Source organism: Neovison vison, chromosome 1 (assembly GCF_020171115.1).
Source record: "Neovison vison isolate M4711 chromosome 1, ASM_NN_V1, whole genome shotgun sequence".
NCBI classification, from domain to species: domain Eukaryota; kingdom Metazoa; phylum Chordata; class Mammalia; order Carnivora; family Mustelidae; genus Neogale; species Neogale vison.
Window position 1 is genome coordinate 32,889,035 of NC_058091.1, and position 18,246 is coordinate 32,907,280.

Sequence of the window (18,246 nt, forward strand, 5' to 3'; positions counted from 1 at the left end):
TTCAAATCGGTGCTTTGTTCTACACGGGATTTCTCTTAACAAGGGCAGCTGAGCATCAGGCGCCTCTGCCCCATCCCCTGGGAAGACTCACAACTTGGGCACAACTTTCCTGTAGACGGTCTCTCAAATTGCCGTTCACTTAACCAAACCGAGAACAGTGTCTCCAGTAAATGAGGAGTCGTGCACTTTGCAAGGTATATGGGATCGGGGCAAGATTATTTACAGGGAATTGACATGAAAATGATGAATGCAGTGTTCCTACAATTCCCATACACATAGTAAGTTTCTTGGATAAAAATCAGTTAAAGTGGCAATTTGGCATTCTGTGGAAGAAACATCTGGTTGGTTGACTACAATTTCATTTGCGAATCAGCAGTTTTGGCACTGTACCGACACAATCAGAGATTAATTTTATGACGTTATCCGAGCTTATTTGTGCTTCATTTTAAAAGTTAGGCAAATGTCCAAGCGTGATTGAAGGAATGATACAATAATAACTTGGTCTAGTGAGTAAATTGTGTTAATACTAATGGGATAAATAGTTTAAATAGCAATTTCTGTCGTATTTACAGTCTGAAGAATATTTCTATAGGTATTACATAATTTGGTTCTCATGACGACTCTATAAAGAAGACAAAAAAGATATTTTCAATTTCACAGTTGAGGAAACTGAGGCCAAGGAAGTTACCTGGCCCGAGGTAACTTTTCAAACCAGGACTTTAATTCAGATCATCTGATTCCAGTTCCAGGGCCAATTTGCAGCTCATGAAGACAGAGGGCTTTAATGCCTGGTCAGGCTTCCAGCTTTTGGTTCAGAAGTGGGAGAACAAGAGAGAATGAAATGCAGCTTCACAATTCAGAATCTGTTGTAGAATAACGGTGTGTGTTTGTGGATATTGATAGAGACAGTCCACATGTATGGTAAACGTGCACATTTGCATTTTGTGTGTAACCATGCCCCACAGACAGCGATCAGCATTCGTAAGGCTTGTGGGATTGAAAACGCATTGATGACTCTGGTGTTAGTCACTTTTTACATGCCCTAGAACAGTGAGAGTACTTCTTGGTGAGCTGTTACCATTACCCTATTAAGATGATCTGAAATAGTAGGGACAAACAGGTAGGTGGTGTTAATGGTGCCAAACAACACCACCGTCATCGTCAGAGTGCCCAGGGTAGGAGACAACTCTCAGTATCTGTCACATGGGAAGCTGGCTTTTAGAGTCTCAGTTTTCAAATCGAAGAAGGAGGGGGACCGGTGGACCATCTCTTTATTTCAGTGTGATTAAGAACGTACCATTTCCATTTTAACAAATTCCAAAATACCCAATCTCCTTTTTTTTTGTTTTGTTTTGTTTTGTTTTGTTTTTAAGGCAGTATTGGCGTGGCATTCTGAACATACTGTGAAACTCGGACGGAGTGGAAATTTTGTTTGCTGTCGGCTAATAACTTCTTCCTAGCAGTTCAACCTAAAATTCAGGAAATTGACTCTTCACACGTGTGTGCCCAGGAGCACTTAAAAAGAAGCAGTACCTGTGCATAAGGGAAAGAAGGCAATAATAGTAAAGAATAGGAATGCCACCGAACACGGTGAGTTGCCTAGGCTTGGTTTTTCATTCCTGCCATTTTTTCACATTTCAAGAGTAAAACAAAGAACCAGCTAACAGCAAGAGATTAATGCAAAAAAGGTGGCTCTTCCCCAAACATTCTGCCTTTTCATCCTACTGTCTGGAAAATGAATTGAGGCTTCGGAAACCAGCAGTGCCTTTGCATTTTTCTTCATTAGGAAGTGTATTTGTAAAACAAGCTCCAAATTTTTGCCATTCATGATTCCTGGTCACAGGGTGAGATTCTCCAGTGACACAGTCTTCAATGTATATGAGCCAAAGGATCATTTCTCATCCCGGGCTCCCGACGTCGCGAAGGCGCGGCTGAAACCACCCCTCCCACACTCTCCACTTCAACAACAGCAGCTCATTATCAGAAGCACGTTGCAAAGGGCGGTGCAAGCACAAAAATCAATCTGATTGCCTGGATAGCTCTGCAAAATCATTCCAGGGAAGAAAAAAGAAATGTCGGAGGGGAAGGGAGAAAAGGGGCCGGGAGGTGGGAGAGAGCCCGAATGAGGACATAAGCCCTCACAGGCCCATAAGGACTGAAGTTTAATGGCTGAGTGCTTGTTTTGAACTGTGACCTGAGGTTTGGCTGGGCACTAACAGTGGCATGCCTCATCAGCCACTGTCATAGCCACCCCAGGGTATACCTCCAGCAGGGAGTCAGCTCCGTATCCTGAATTCTCAACTACCAGCTACCCACTGCCTCCTCCACGCGCACTGCTGAGACCCTGCCGAGAAATCAGCATGCAACCCAAGGAAGCATCCTTTCCTCTGGAATAAAAATTAATATTACTTGTCATATTTCATGTCTGAGCTCTTTTCATGCTTTATCCTCTGGTAATGAGGGCTAAATTACCAATATTAGTAGATTTTCATGGCTAGCACAGAAAGAGCTGTTACCAGAATAAATGTTTGCCTTGCTTCTGTTGGACACAGGCTCTGCTAATGCAGCTTTGCTAATTATTTCTAAATAGGCAATAATCTGCATCCCCTAGTGCTGGATAGTGGATTGGCCACGTACCTGCTATTTCCCTTATTTACATGTTTTACAACTTTATCAACTACACTAATTACACTCTGAGCACTGTTTAAAATTTTCTGTTAATAGAGATACAATGATGCACCAGAGGATGTGTATTTATGCCATAATTACGCCTCTGTTCCTACGATGCAGTCTCCAATTAGCTGTCTACGGTGGCACAAGCAGCTGCCTGATATTCTAAAGCAGTGAAACATCTGCACGGCGGATGATACGCTCACATGGATTTTTTTTTAAGCCTAGAAATTTACACCCAAGGGAGTGCAGACAAATAGGAGCCTGTCATGTGTAGGGATGATTAGAAATCCTCACCATGGCAACATTGGAGCAGCCATGTCACAGAGTGAGGGGACACATGTCTAGATGAAGGCGCTAAAAACATTTGCCATTTTTTTTTTTTAGCTTCAGTCTTCCAAACTTCCCTCCCTCCCCCTTCCTCTTTTTCATATTCTTCCCTTTGCATCTAAAGCCAACCCAAACAGCAGGTGAAAAGGCCAAAGTCTGCAGCCATGCAAGGCATATGACACCCGGGATTTAGTGTTAGGAAAAACAGTGCGCAATCAGAAATGCTAGACCCAGGAAATGTGCGGGGCCGGGAGAGGGGGTGCTGCGTGTGTTTGGTTTGAAAAATACTGTAATAATAATTATTATTTTGTTAGTGGTCTGCTGTGTTCGGAGCAAGAGGCGAGATAAGAAAATAAATAGTAGACAGAATATGACTGTTGAAGTACCTTATTCCAAAGATGACACCTAATTTAAAATTTCCTTTTAACCCTCATTAACAGTTACAATTTCTGCATGAACAGTTGGCTAGCGCACATTAGTGAGAGTAGGGGAAGGCACACAAATGTCTTCTAGGCTGATAGTGAATGTATTTCTTAATGGCTGCTTCTCTGATAAGGCTGCTCGTATAAAGACAGTGCATGGATGTGTTTAACCAGACCTAAAAAGGGTATTGAGCCCTATAGGCAAATATGGAGAAAATACAAAAATACGTCATCCTCTTTCCTAGAACTGTACTGACTTAGGCGTCAGAGTAATTACACTTTTGTTAAGAATGACGTTGCACCTTGCCTACGATTTGACCACATAGGCTTCAAAGGTGCATCTCATGGCACTTATTGTTTTGCTCTTAATGTGTCGCCTTTATTCCAATATGAAAATACCGAAGTTTAGTTTTTAATTTTAAATTGGTTTTCCAAATAATTATCTTATCAGATGGTCATGGCAACACTTTACAGTTAATAACAAAGACATGTTTAAAGGTATTTAATTAGCAGAGAGCTGAGAGGTGAAGGGGGCTGTGACTAGTGAAATAATTAGAGGGAAAATGCTTTAATATGAAGAGTAATTATAGGTAGGAGTAAAAATGTAACATATGTGCTAAATTATAAGCGTACCACAAGCAATGTGAATTGCATTAAGGATCAAACCTAATCACTTAAAATCAGCACTTTTTCTGTGGCAACAGTCCTGGTGGGAAGGCTCCAGGTTGTCCATACCTGCGTTGAACTGAACATCACTTTAGATGCTACTTTAGAAATCTCTAGTGTCAGTGTGAGGTCCAGATCAGTCTGTCATAACCGGACTTCTCTGGGGAGTATTTTTCAATTCTTTCAAATGCACATCATTTAATTCATTCTCTCGAAGAAGAATACGATGTTGGGAAACGATTTTGTTATTAAAAGGCATACATGATAACTTTTTGCTAATAAACGAAGTATTTGCATATACGCATATATGTGTGCATAGATACCTAAAGCTCCTGCAGCGCTTTCAAAATGATCCTGCAACACTATAGGCCCGTAGTACCAAATCTCAAAAAATTGGAGTCGTGTGTTTTAGAAGCAAGGTTTTACAATTCCTTGATATGTTTAAAATAATTTCATAAGATTTTAATAAGAATGTTAAGGAAAAGATCATTCTGAGTTAACAGACTATATTAGCATTAGCTTGGGTTAATGGCAGATAAGTCTCCTAAGCCCACTTCTTCTAATTTCCCAACTCTCTGGTACCACTGGGTACGCGATGATCAATATTTCAGCCAGCCCCCTCAGGCTCCTGGCTTTTATTAGACCATGGCACTAAGGTGCCTTACAGTGTTTACCAATGAAATCATAAAACATTATGTTAACAGTGAAAACGTCTTTCCTCTCCTTAATACTTCAGGTAATGTGGGAATTCGTTACGTATTCAATTCCAAAAGAGAAACTAAGAGTTGCCTTCCTTTTCCCACATCCAGCAAGTGAATTTTGAGCTCAGTCGTCCGGTGGCTACATAAACAATTCCTGTCAGGACTCTGGTCTGTGGGTCTCATCATCCCTCAGCATACCCTATTTTGTACATGCCCGATATTAGAGAAGTATGATACTGAAGATCCACCATCCACCACATCTGTCAGCATAAGGACAGAGTTTATCTGATAAACAAGTCATTTTTGGAAACTGCAGATGCTCCCACTGTGAAGTATTAAATGTGGCCCCGCTTAGATACATAGAATGGGGTTCCGGTCGACTGAACGCGGGCTGATAAGCTCTGCACAGCTCAGAATGCTGTTTGCCCACATACTAATGTTAAACAAAAGAACCGCAGACTGCAGAGAAAGGATGCGGGTCAGACCAGTAAATTGCTTAAACCCTTAGGCAGCCTTCTGAAAAGAAAAGGCATGAAAGAAGCTGATATGAGCTTTTATGCAGAATTGTTCTGTTTATTATCCCTGTTAAGGAAATGATGGCAAGTGCCTTGTTAAACTCTCCATTCCCACCAAGGCAAGGGGACTGACTCCCTCTAAACAAGATGCAATACGCCACTGGTCATCACTTGATAAACCGCACAGCCCTTCTACATTATTCATCCATTATGAATACAATAAACAGACAATAACAAAGCGGTACACATGATAACCATAAATGCCGTTCAGTTGTGTCCTAGTTGCATCCAACCTGACTTGTCACCGGGCCTTCCAAACTCCTAACAATCCGTCCTGGGAGAAATTCATTTTGTATAAAAATTTCACCATCTTCCATTTAAGCTTTGTTCGTTTTCAATTGCGATGGCTCAATTTCAAATGAATTGCAGAGACAGTTTAATAATAAAACCAGAATAAAGTATGTCATTGTGGCAACACGTAAACTTACCCTGCGTAAAGCAGGGATATAATTTTATTAGTAAACTTCTCCAGTGGATAACATGACAGTCAATATTGAATCTCTCACGTGGTAGGGGTTTAGGCTGGTGGAAGGGAGGACAAGATTCTCGAGTTTGCTAGACTTTCAACACTTCCACCAAGATCTGAGCCCCTAAGAAAGAACATCTTTTCTGAAGGCAGATTTTCCTTTGGCTAAGTCTCCTTCCCAACCCCTCCCCTCCCGCAGAGACACTCCCATTCTGATTCAGGGCTGGGACAAAGGAAATGAGGGAAGATCTCAAGGCTTAAGGAAAATCTGGTGAGAGAACCCTAACAGATAAGTAATCCATTCCATCCAAGTCACAAAGCAAGAAAAGATTTGACAATCAAAGGGTCACTGTACAGGAGAAGGAAGTAAAACCACAGGACATAAAGACAAAAACACACAGAGGCAACTGTACAGACGATAAAAAATTAAAAATTACCCTTTGCTTAAAAGTGGTATAACCTGTCACTGAGTACTACTTTGACATTTCCCTGTGGCTTTGCTCAACAGGCAACAAATGAAAACAATCTTGAACCTGTTCTGCTAAAGGCTCAGTGCAGGAGGCCTGTCCATACATTGTCATCATATAATCTTACAATCACGGTCAGGCTTCAAGTATTGATGCCTATAGGAGCAACAGGTTTTAAATAGGAAATACTCAACTCTGGTCCCAAATGTTTAAAAAAAACAAACAAAAATTGAAGAGGCACACACACACACACACACACACACACGCACACAAACAAGCGTTCCCCCTCCCCCACGAACACACACACAAGAGCATGCTACTAAGATTCTTCCACATCAGAATCAAATTTTAGAGAAAATAAAAGTTTAAGAGTTCTAATCTTAAGGGACACGGGAGCTGAGAAATATTTTTAAACAGAGTACTAAAATGGTAACAAAGAGAATCCCAACGGGCAAAAGGGGAGCGGGAGGGGAGGGCCAGGCCTGCCCAAGCACATGTGACTGGGAATTGTAAGGACTCAGTATGCCCGGCAAAGAGCTCAGCTACGGACAGACATCAAAGGAAAAAAGAGATCCGTAGAAGTTGTTTTTTTTTTTTTTTTTTTTTTTTTTTTTAAAAGCATCATCTCTAGATTTTAAAAAAAAGAACACACACACACACACACACACACACACAGGATTCTGACACTGTGTGACATTGCAACTCTAGTGAATGGTCCGTGGAGGGAGCTGTTGACACAAGTTCCTGGGTGGAGATAAAATGACACCATTACATCTGAAAAGGAGGAAAGGGAAGAGAACTTAACTAAACAACACATTTGAAATGATTTGGTAGAAATAATTTTCCTTGAAGCGACAAATTCTGTTCTCCAAGAGCATCACCTAACGGAGGTACCTCCCAGGGACCTCTCCGGGCCCCCTCTGTGCGTGCCTCAGAGCTCAGTGTCTCATCCGCTCCGGTCCATCCAGAACAGAGGTACATAGCCTTCAGAGCACACAAATAAGCCATCACTCCAAAGAGGAGAGCTCTGAGAAAGGCCTGGAGAAAAGTGAGTTAACCCCTGCAATGCCAGCCGTATTGTTATGGTAATTATTTACTCAGGGTAACGCAGGAGGTAAACAGATTGGAAGGGTGCCCTCATCAAAAGGCTAAATTCAGATCTCGCTGAAGCACTGAGTATGCGGGAGGAGTGCCTTTTTGCATATCGTCTGACTCGAGAATGCATAATGGGTGCATCACTTCAAATAATTTTCATTTCACACATTTTCCTGTATAGAAATTTTGCAGAGTAAGCCTTTCTTTTTCTTCTAATTCCTTGGCAATAGGCATTGACAGGCTTCAGATGATGAAAGGAAAAGATTATATATGTGGACGGAGGATCCTCGCTGCTCAGGATTTATTCCCAAAGACCTCCACCCACCTAAACTAGACGGTCTTTCAGGGCACAGAGCTCACCTCCCTGCCTTGAAGGACGTTCACAGAAGTAAAAAAAACTCAGCAGGCCTGAAGCTGTCCTCTGCTTCAGCTTATCTGAGGAAGACCTAGAGGAAGCCACACATTTTCATGGGGTCTAAGGGCAGCAGTGGTAACATTTGTTCACCAAAATGGGATAAGACTTTTTAAAAAATTGCAGACTTTACCCCCCCTCCCCTTCCCTTCTTTAGACATCGATGTGTGAGAGGGTGAAAAGCTCAGCTCCACAAGGAATAATACTATGTAACTTGATAAACTTGAATGAATTTGAATTAATTAATCTTTCAGAAAATTAAAAAGTTTTTTCAACAACACATGTATATATTCTGTTAGAAAACCTACCACAAAGGCTGTAATCTGAGGTTAAGGAACCTTTTGAAAACACAAATACTGAAATTCACTTTTCAATTTCTATGAAATTTACACTCCACATTCAGCTATTATAAAAAAACATTTCACCCTTAGGTCATGAAAATTAAGTCTATGTTCTTGAGGTGTGAAAGAGTCTCATGAATTAACATTTACTAAAAAGTATGAACATTAAAAACTAACAATATTAAAACCAGGTTTTGACCCTGGAATGGTACAAAAGAGGTACAGCTAGACCAGGGACATTCTTTTTCATGACGTTTTGGTAAAAATTTATGAAATGGTGAGTCCCCTACTCGAGTCCTTAAGGATTACCTTGACTTAAATGCACCTTTATAGTAATGCCACATTTATCCTCCTCAGAAACTTATGATGTGAAACAGAAGTTACTATTAATATCAAGGTTTTAAGTGGAGAAACTAGAGTAAGACATTAATGATCACTAATTAATGTTTTAATTAATTAAGAGGAATGCTTTTTATTCTGTTCATATGTTTTCAGTAGCTTTTGCTTTTTGCAGAGTAACGTCAAACCCTGGGAAAATTACTAAAGATTATTTCTGATATATAGCCTGTAGTTATTCTCAAAAACACAGATGCCTGTTATTCATAGCACTAAAGATTTACTTGTTGATCTATTAAATTCTTTTTATTTTCTAATAAAGAATCTTTCCCAGTCTGGCTTTCTTGTGTCTGAATTGCAGAGGTGTTTGTGGAATGTGCTAATCGGTCATTCAGCATGAATATATAGTTCTGTCAGTTATTTAAATTCAGCCACACATAAGAACAGATGAGGAAACAATAAAATGAAAATAGCAAAAAAAAAAAATAAATAAAAAATAAAAGGAACCAAAGGTACTGATGAAGCAGTTTGGTATTTCTGTTAGTGTGAACATATTTTGACACCAAACACATTTCCAGAATCATATCCAAATGAACAACATGTTTTAGACTTTAAGGAAATGTATATGTAGGTTGTGTTTATATAAGTTAATACATCATAAGGGTTAAGATTGAGCCTTTCAGAATCTAATACTTGCATGTTTAGCATATCCTCCACTGCTTAGCTGTGGGCATCCTACCCTACTTGACCTCTCTGATCTCAGTTTCCTCATGTATAAAATGATTATATTAACACCTAACCCATAAAGTTGGTGTGAGAATTAATTGATTAGTTAATGTGACAATGCATGTAGCCAAAATTGCATCAACTCAGATAACTAAGGATTTTGTACTGAATTAATTTCTATTTTGATTTTATTTAAAATAAGCTATTGGAGATAAAAATTGCTGGATTTCAAAAAATTGAAATCATGTATTGATTGATTGTGTATCTAACATTCTTGATTATTTGGGGAAAGGAAAGTTGAAAAAGTTTCTTGAAAAAACACAAGCTATCTGGGTGTGGGGGTTTCAGCCTTCAGTTCTCCTCAGGAGGAAATCCTGTGTCTCAGAGTCCTCCTCAGACTCAGTGGTTCTGATATGCTTTGTGGCAGTGGGGAACTTCCTGCCAAGAGATAGCCTCCTTCTCTGGTACACTCTGAATATGGGACAGCCTCATTTAGAAATCCAATACTTTGGTTTATAGGTCTATCGGGCAAATAGGAACCTTTGGGAACAAAAGAGGGGAACTGCTGACAGCCACTCTGTGACAACAGGAGTAACCCTGTGTTCCCTCTAGCCAACAGGGACATGTGCTGCACCTACTTGTTGATCTCACTCTGTTGGTGAGCTATTGGATTTAATTAATACACAAAGCCAATATCATGTGAAATAGTTCCCCCTTCATCCCATGTTTCTCACTTAAGAGTGAGGCAGAAATTCTGTCTAAAAGATTTTGGGTGAGGGGCACCTGGGTGGCTCAGTGGGTTAAAGCGTCTGCCTTTGGCTCAGGTCATGATCCCAGGGTCCTGGGATCGAGCCCTGCATCAGGCTCTCTGTTTGGCGGGGAGCCTACTTCCTCCTCTCTCTCTCTCTCTCCCTTCCTCTCTATTTGTGATCTCTGTCTGTCAAATAAATAAATAAATAAAATCTGGAAAAAAAAAAAAAAGATTTTGGGTGAATTTCAAGGAACTACCTAGACTGTTAAATAAATACCCCTCACTCTAGGGTGTGATGGACATCTCTGGGATACGGAGATCATTTTCTGCAATGATATTTTTTAAAGTAGAGACTGGTATAAGTTTGCTCATGTTATTGGGTAACATCAATACACTTCATGGAAAAGGAGTCTGCAGAATTAAACTAAACAGGAAAACACCCCACCATTTTTTAGACAATATGAAAAGAACATAAAAGTCTGACATTAATGCTTAGTGATTTTTGTCTTCATTTAAAAATGCAGGCCATTATAGGATATTGAAAATATGTATTTTTCTCTCCGTGGTGTTATCTCCACTGCCTCTACACTTACGTAGTCATCCTGCACTGAGGCTATGAAATTCTGGTGCGTTAGCGATGATGCCACAACATACCTTTCTGGCCAGCTGAGATTACCAGAAGCAACCCCCGTGAGAGCTGCAGGAGTCCCTCCAGTTGGGTCCAGGATCATCTTGCCATCAAATGTGACCCGACACGCTCAACAACAGTTGATATATGTGCAGTAGTTACTAAGGGTAACTCTTGATCAATATGTCAGATTTCAAAAGCGATTGCAACAAAGTAGACCCCGGATTATGAGGGATCTGAACGCACAAAGGCAATAGAAGGACAAATCAGGCAGGACTGCCTGCGTTTTGCATGTCAAAGGACAGAGCACATGATGCTGGATCTATAAATGCTCCAAGTACTTAAGAAGGCAGTAGGCTGTGGATCATTTGGTGGGCTAAAAATGTTAAACATTACAAGTTAATTATTAGTAAGGAGAAGAAAGAGAAGAGGAGCATGAGCACACACAGTTCTGTAAACCCCGGTAATTCTGCCCAGGCCTGCGACTGGCTCAGACCTCACCTAAGCACCCATTAACATGATAATGCGCATTAATCCCGCCAAACACAACTCATCTGTCATCCACAGGGGCAACCCATCTGTGTGCATGTTGAGGGGGGAAATTCACAGTTTTAGCTGTCGAGGGATTAGCTTCAGAGCAAAGGCTGATTTTCCGTGATTCTTTGCTAGGAAGGCACCCATTTGTTTGCATTTTTTGAAGCATCTATTTACTTTTCAGCTTTCATCATCTCCCCAACATCTTAGCAGAAGCTAAGCACAGGATGGGTAAAATGGCAATAAAAACATCACAGGACAAGCAGGCTGAAGGCTAATTTCGTTCTCTCTAAAAGTTTGTGATGTTATTTAGCCGTATTTCTTTGGTTTATCTCAGATATGCTCTCTGTCAGCACAAAGGAAAAATATGTACATATTTTTATACCTTTAAGTGTTGTTCATTAAGGGGTTATGCTCTTTTAGGTTGCTTTTATCTAATTGATACAAATGCATAAAAACTTATGTATGTCTTATTATCATATATGTTCTCTGTTGTGTGGACAAGAAAAAGAAGATGCTGCATCAGAGAAGGTAAGAAAAAAAAAAAAGCTTAATTTTTTTTTCCTCACTACTTATTTAAAAGCAAGCACAGTGATTTTTCTCCCAGCCATGAAAACTTATCTAGTGGTTAAATAGTCTTCTTTGGGTCATGTCTACTTTGGACAAAATTATTTGTGGATAATAAGGAAACACAAACTTTCTTTAATGCAAATCTACAACAGTATAAGAATCACTGGCAAGAAAAATAACATTAAATGTTTTGAAGGTAAACTAACTATTCCATTCATTCAGTTTAGTGGAAAGAAAAATCAGTCACAAGGCATCATGACTGGTTGGTTGACTTAATTGTTCATTTTTCAATGGGTTATGTTGGAATAATCCAGAAATGACTTTCTGCGTTAAAGGAAAGATGCGAATAACCATTTAAAAAATAGCCATCATCAAGCAACAGATTGGGCTGATTTTTCATCAAAATGACCTTCCGTTTAACTAACTAATTAGCAAATTTATTTTAAAGATCATACTGTTTTATATTTGTTCACAGCAGGCATTTTTTGTTGTTGTTGCTAACACTTACAAAGGTAGTAAATCTCATTTATTTTCATTTTCCAGTCTAGAATGTCCTAAAGTGTATCCTGTGGGATGTTCAAAGATTTTACATTCAAATTGTTTCTTCATGTTTAAGTTTGGTAGAAATTGGGCTAAATAAAATTAACCAGGTTAATTTGTGACAGGACTTCTTAGTTAATGAATTTTGTACATCCTTAACTAGGAAACACATGAGGACATTATTTTACATTTTAAATTCTGTTTCCTCATCTGAAAAGTGCAGGAAAAAGCAGGCTCTAAAACCAGTTAACACAGGCAAAGAGTAAAAACAAAATCAAAGTTAGCTAATATTGTTAGCATGCATAGGTTTTCCAAACATATTTGGGGAAGTATCTTTTACCCAAGTAACATTACTTGGAATCAAATTTGCTGAACTCCCTCTTGGAAATATTACCCAACCTTAACACTGTAAAACTTCTATGGTTAGGAATATCTACTGGAGAATCTCTCCAGTCGATAAACCCTCCATGTGAAAAGATGCTAAGAGCAGGAATTTTTTTTTTTAAAGTACCTATTAAAGAAAGATAATTAAAATTAAAGCCAATACATTCACGATAAAAAGATCAAGCCATAAAACTTGTTACTTGAACAACTTGCTTTTGGGTACCTGGTCCTGAGCATTCATTACCACCTGTCCCTCACACCTGGCAAAGGAAACAGATGTTAGAAAGCTGACATAGTAAAGGAAACACGACTATTTAGTGTCCATTTTCTTTTTTCTTCCTTGTGAGATGCTACTAATGGAAATGACATAGAAATCAGTGCATGGCAGCACTTCTGAAAAGAACATCTATGTAAAAGAGCATGAAGGAAGTATGGAAGAATCTAGCAAGCTTCATTTGGGTCTTTAGACCTAATAGCCTAGATTGGGCCCTCAGATGTGCGTGCATGCACGAGATAATGCTGAATTTGACCGGAGCTGTGCAAACAGTCCTAAAGCAAAATGACTCAAATGCTTGATGCCTAAAGAATTGGAACTGCAATTTCCCGATGCGATCGTCATAGAAAAGCTACTCGGGCACAGAGGAAATATTCTATTTCCTCCTCACGGAGACCAGAGTGACATTTTAAGAGGAAGAAATGTTTTGAGATTTTAAGTTTGTTTTCTCCTTAGGGAGCTAAAAACCAGATTTCTTTTCAAATTTCCTCAAATCCATTAAAAGCGAATTTTGTGATATAAACACACGTGTCAATCGCTTGGAAGTATATGGGTATCTGCGATCTATCAAACTGAGTGAAAGACTTAAAACTTGTGTATGTGTACCAAACTTGAGCTCACCAGAGTGAACTCAGTACATTCGCTTGAATATGCAATGGTGCAATCACTAAAATAAATGTACTTGCTTCACTCAATTAAACATTGTATTGTACATGTGTGTTTATTCAATTGTGTGACGATACAGTGATTGAAACACACACGCTTGGCACATTTGTCTCAATCTGTAGTGCATTTATTTAAATGTACAATCAATCATAGGCCTCTGCTTCTACTTTTGCCTTTGTATGTTTAAAGAATCCTAATATAAACCAGCATGTATGCTGGGACATACACAGGAAAGAACTGGGTTGCACGTGAGATAGAGCAGTACAAAACTGGAAATTTTAGGGAAGGAACGTATGCTACTGACGTGTGTAAATGGACAACTACTTTGGAGTCCAATTCATAAAGTCAGAGCTTTATGTTTTGAATTGTTCCTGCTGATAAATGGCTGCAAGCATGGCGACAGTATAAGTTTAACAGTAATTCACAAAAATGGTGTAAAAGATATTCGAATCTATATTACAACATTTACTTCCTATTTGTGTATCGCTTTATTTGAGTCTTATTCCATATCATTAATTATTTGAAACATGCATATTAGTGTATCATCAGTTGATACTATTGTTTGAATTTGTTGTGATTCTCATTTTTCTGTGTGTGACGTGTGTGAATTCTTCCTCAGAGTAATACATCTTGTTGCGTAATTTTAAAAAGTGATCTCATCTGTAGGGCTTTTTCTGTGCCTATTCTGTGTGGTCTGGGTTAAGGAAATGTCCTTCCAGAGCAAATTTTCTTGGCTAGTATTCTAGCCTGGGACCCCAAGTCAGGGGTTACTCATTCTCTCAGGGCATTTTTCTCTCCATTTGGTGCCAAGATAGAGAAAGATAAACTTCCCTTCTCACTTCTGGACTTTTGCCCATGACTTTCACCCAGAAAGTGCTTTTCTCCTGTGCTTGACATGGCCAACTCTTCTCATATTTCAGAGCTTAACTCATAGCTTACTTTATTAAAGAAGCTGTCTCTAAAGACACTTCTACTGTTTTTTTCTTCTTTTATTTGTATATTTATTCAATTAGTATTTATCGAGTGTTCATAATATTACAGGCACTGGGAATATGGTGATGAAACAGGACAGATGCAATCACTATACCCAAAGAATTGATAATCCAACAATGACCCTTCTATTCTTGATCTCCTTAGTCCATTGATGTAATTTACTTTTCCTGCTTGCTTACATTTCTTTTTTCTTTGTTTCTCTTTTTTGCTTGGGGATGAGCAGTCTGCTCACCTGTTTTCCTCAACATGCAAATGGTGGCTGGAACATAATAGGTGGTGAAAAAAAATCAGATAAATCACAGAAGACTCTTGAACAATGCTGAGATTAGGGGCACTGAACCCCCACACTGTAGAAAACTCACATATAGCTTTTGACTCCCCCAGAACTTAATTACTAATAACCTATTATAGACCAGAAGCTTTACCAAAAACACAAGGGTCAATTAACACATATTTTATGTGATATATGTGTTATAAACTGCATTCTTACAATGAAGTAAGCTAGAGAAAAGGAAATGTTGTTAAGAAAATCATAAGGAAGAGAAAATACATTTACGGCATGATACTGTATTTATGGGAAAAAACCCACATATAAGTGGATACATGCAGTTCCAACCCATGTTGTTCACCAGTCAACTGTAGTTAATTAAGAGATACATGACATTAGTCCCCACAATGACCCAAACCAACCACTATTTTGCTAGGTTACAGTTAAAGATGTAGAAGCCGATGGTACTAAGGGAATGTCCAAACTATGCTGCTGGTCAGTTATAGAACCAGAGATTAATGTGAAACCGTTCATCTCTGATTCAGGTCCATACTCCTCTCCATGGTATTCTGCATTATTTTACTATGCAACAGTTCTTAGGCAACAATAAATAGTTATGAGATAATCAGAGGAGAGTGAGGTTCAAATTCACAAAAGTTTCTTAACCGCTCTCATTTTTTTTTCTTTAAAGATTTTATTTATTTATTTGACAGACAGAGATCACAAGTAGGCAGAGAGGCAGGCAGAGAGAGGGGGGAAGCAGGCTCCCACTAAGCAGAGAGTCTGATGTGGGGCTCCATCCCAGGACCCTGGGATCACGACCTGAGCTAAAGGCAGAGACTTTAACCCACTGAGCCACCCAGGTGTCCCGAACCTCTCTCATTTCTGTATTGAAGGTTGTGATCATACCTGATTCATAGCTATACCGTAAACATTAAATAATATGATAGATGTATAGTGGTTAGAAGAGTGCAAATATTGCTACTGTCATTGTAGTGATTATGATTTTTACCAAAGAATATAAAATATATAATTGCCAGAAGTATCTTCCGTGTGGAAGTTCTTTAAATTACATACATGTACCATTTCTCTAAAGGCATTCGATCTTTACGTGTTGGGCAGATAGATAAGTGGAGGAGGAAGAAGGAAGGAATGACTTTGGTGCTTTTCTGAAGAAAGAATAGATGACAAAAAGATTGCAAACATAAACAATACTTTGAAATACTATTGCGCAAGCAGTTTCTTAAAGTATGGTTAAATACAGGAGTGCTTGTTAAAAGTAGAGAAACCTCTAGGGATCAGAACAGTCCAAAATTTTAGACCAGGCTCTTTTAACTTTCCTGTGTAATCTTGTACTACCCAATGCCTATAAAACAGAGCTATCAGTAAAAACAGAAAAGGATGATGACGATACTTAACAACATATCTGACAAGGTCATTATCATCATCAAAAGTAGATTTTAAAAACATAAAGGATTTTGACAATTTAAAATACTATACACTTTGCAGATATGATGACTTAGCAATAATTGACAACAAGCACCTGACTTAAGGCAAAGAGAAAAGGACCCAAGTGTCTGTCATGATTTCACTCACTTATTTGAAACTTTCAACTGTTTTTTTTTGTTTGTTTGTTTGTTTGTTTTTTCCTGTGAGACTCAAATAGAGGTTTTCCTTCTTATCTCTATTCAGAGGACTGAGTTATCAGGGGTGTCTCCGTAATCCAAGGTGGAAAGAGGTTGAAAAAGTGGTAAGAAGCTCATGAGAAGGGACACGGGGCCTTTGGAAGGACAGGACCTCAACAGGGACCACCCAGAGAACCCCAAGGACACCTCACACTGTCTCCTAGGAGTCTGAACAACTTCCTGCTATTCACTAAATCTCAAAGGGCACAAGATTATTCTCCTCATGAACTAGGATAGGCTCACTGCGAGCTCTTGGAGGAAAACACATGGCTCCTTTTCCATAAAGGACAGCTACCTGACCAACAGAAGCCAGGCTCCAGAGCCCACGAGGACCTGTATTAGGTTGGGAGGTGCCTGGCTTGCAGCTGACCAGCTCAAGATGGAAGCAGCTTCCTTCCATCAGGACAAGAACATCTCAGTTGACACTGAGCCACTCTATTTCTGAATCCTGTTTAGCATTTGGACACTATCAGTCTTACCCTATCCAGATGTTTACTGCTTGGACTATGTCATTTTTGCCACATTATTTCAGGCAAGTGATGCTGGTATCAACATCACCTGCCTGAAATGTCCCTGCTCCAGTCCCTGATTACTGGTCTAATTACAGCTCCCTAGTTTGCACAAGACAGTCCCAGTTTGCATCTGTTGTGCCTATATGGCACCCAAGCTTCCCTTTCACTCTCAAAAGAGTCCTGGATTGAATCGTAAATTATATGATCATACTGCTATACCCTGACTGTAAGGCATCTGCCTTCATATTTATTCAGTAATGTATCCATACACCTGTAGATAAATTAATCACTGTGCATAGTTTTTACTATCCAGGAAAATGAACAATGATTTTAAAAACCTATTAATTTGACTCCTAATGCCACTGCATTTATCAATAGCCTATATTCTGTATGTTCCTTGCTTAGTTATTATCCATCTTCTCCAACTGGAATGTAATTTCCATAACGGCAAGAACTTTTGTATCCCTAGCATTTAGAAAGTAATCAATAAATTTCTTTTGGAATAAATAAATGAATGAAAGAAATCCAAGGGCTAAAGTAGCAGAATTTGAACATTACCATGATCCCAGAACTATACCAAGATCTCTACATATACTGTATTTTTTAATCGTAACTATAACTCCATAGTGCAAATATTGCTTTTAAACATGAATAAACCAAGGAAGAGGAAGGATACATAATTGGGCCAAGGCCAAACGGCCAGAACACCTTGCACCCAGGATATGCATGTGACCATGGTGCCATGGCGCTTAGCTTGCTTGAGATGCCCTAGCTCAACATCCCAGGTTTTCTACTTTCCAATATTTTGTGGGAGCAGAAATAGACCAGATCTCTGGTTTTGTTTTATTTTAGCTCATTTGAGGAAGATAAGATTTAGGTAGAATTAAATACTTTCAGTTGCTGAAGAGATATATTTTGATTTTTTAAAAATCAATAAACTGAAAACTTGTCATGCTTCCAAGTCTGAAGAGTCATTAATGGAAAAAGCATATGCCTCATTTCAGTATTTCCTTAAGATGGTTAAAATAGCTAACACAAAATCAGCAGTGTTGACTGCACTATCACCATCTTGCTAGTAGACAGCAGAGGGAACTGTTAGTACATTCAGCAGCAAGGTGTAAACAGGCTCCGGCAAAAGGGGGGAAAGCAACCAACCAGTGTACGTTGCACTTAGATCTCTTCTCGTCTTAAATGCCATTTTATTATGAGCTTCTCCAAACCTGACAACTCCTAG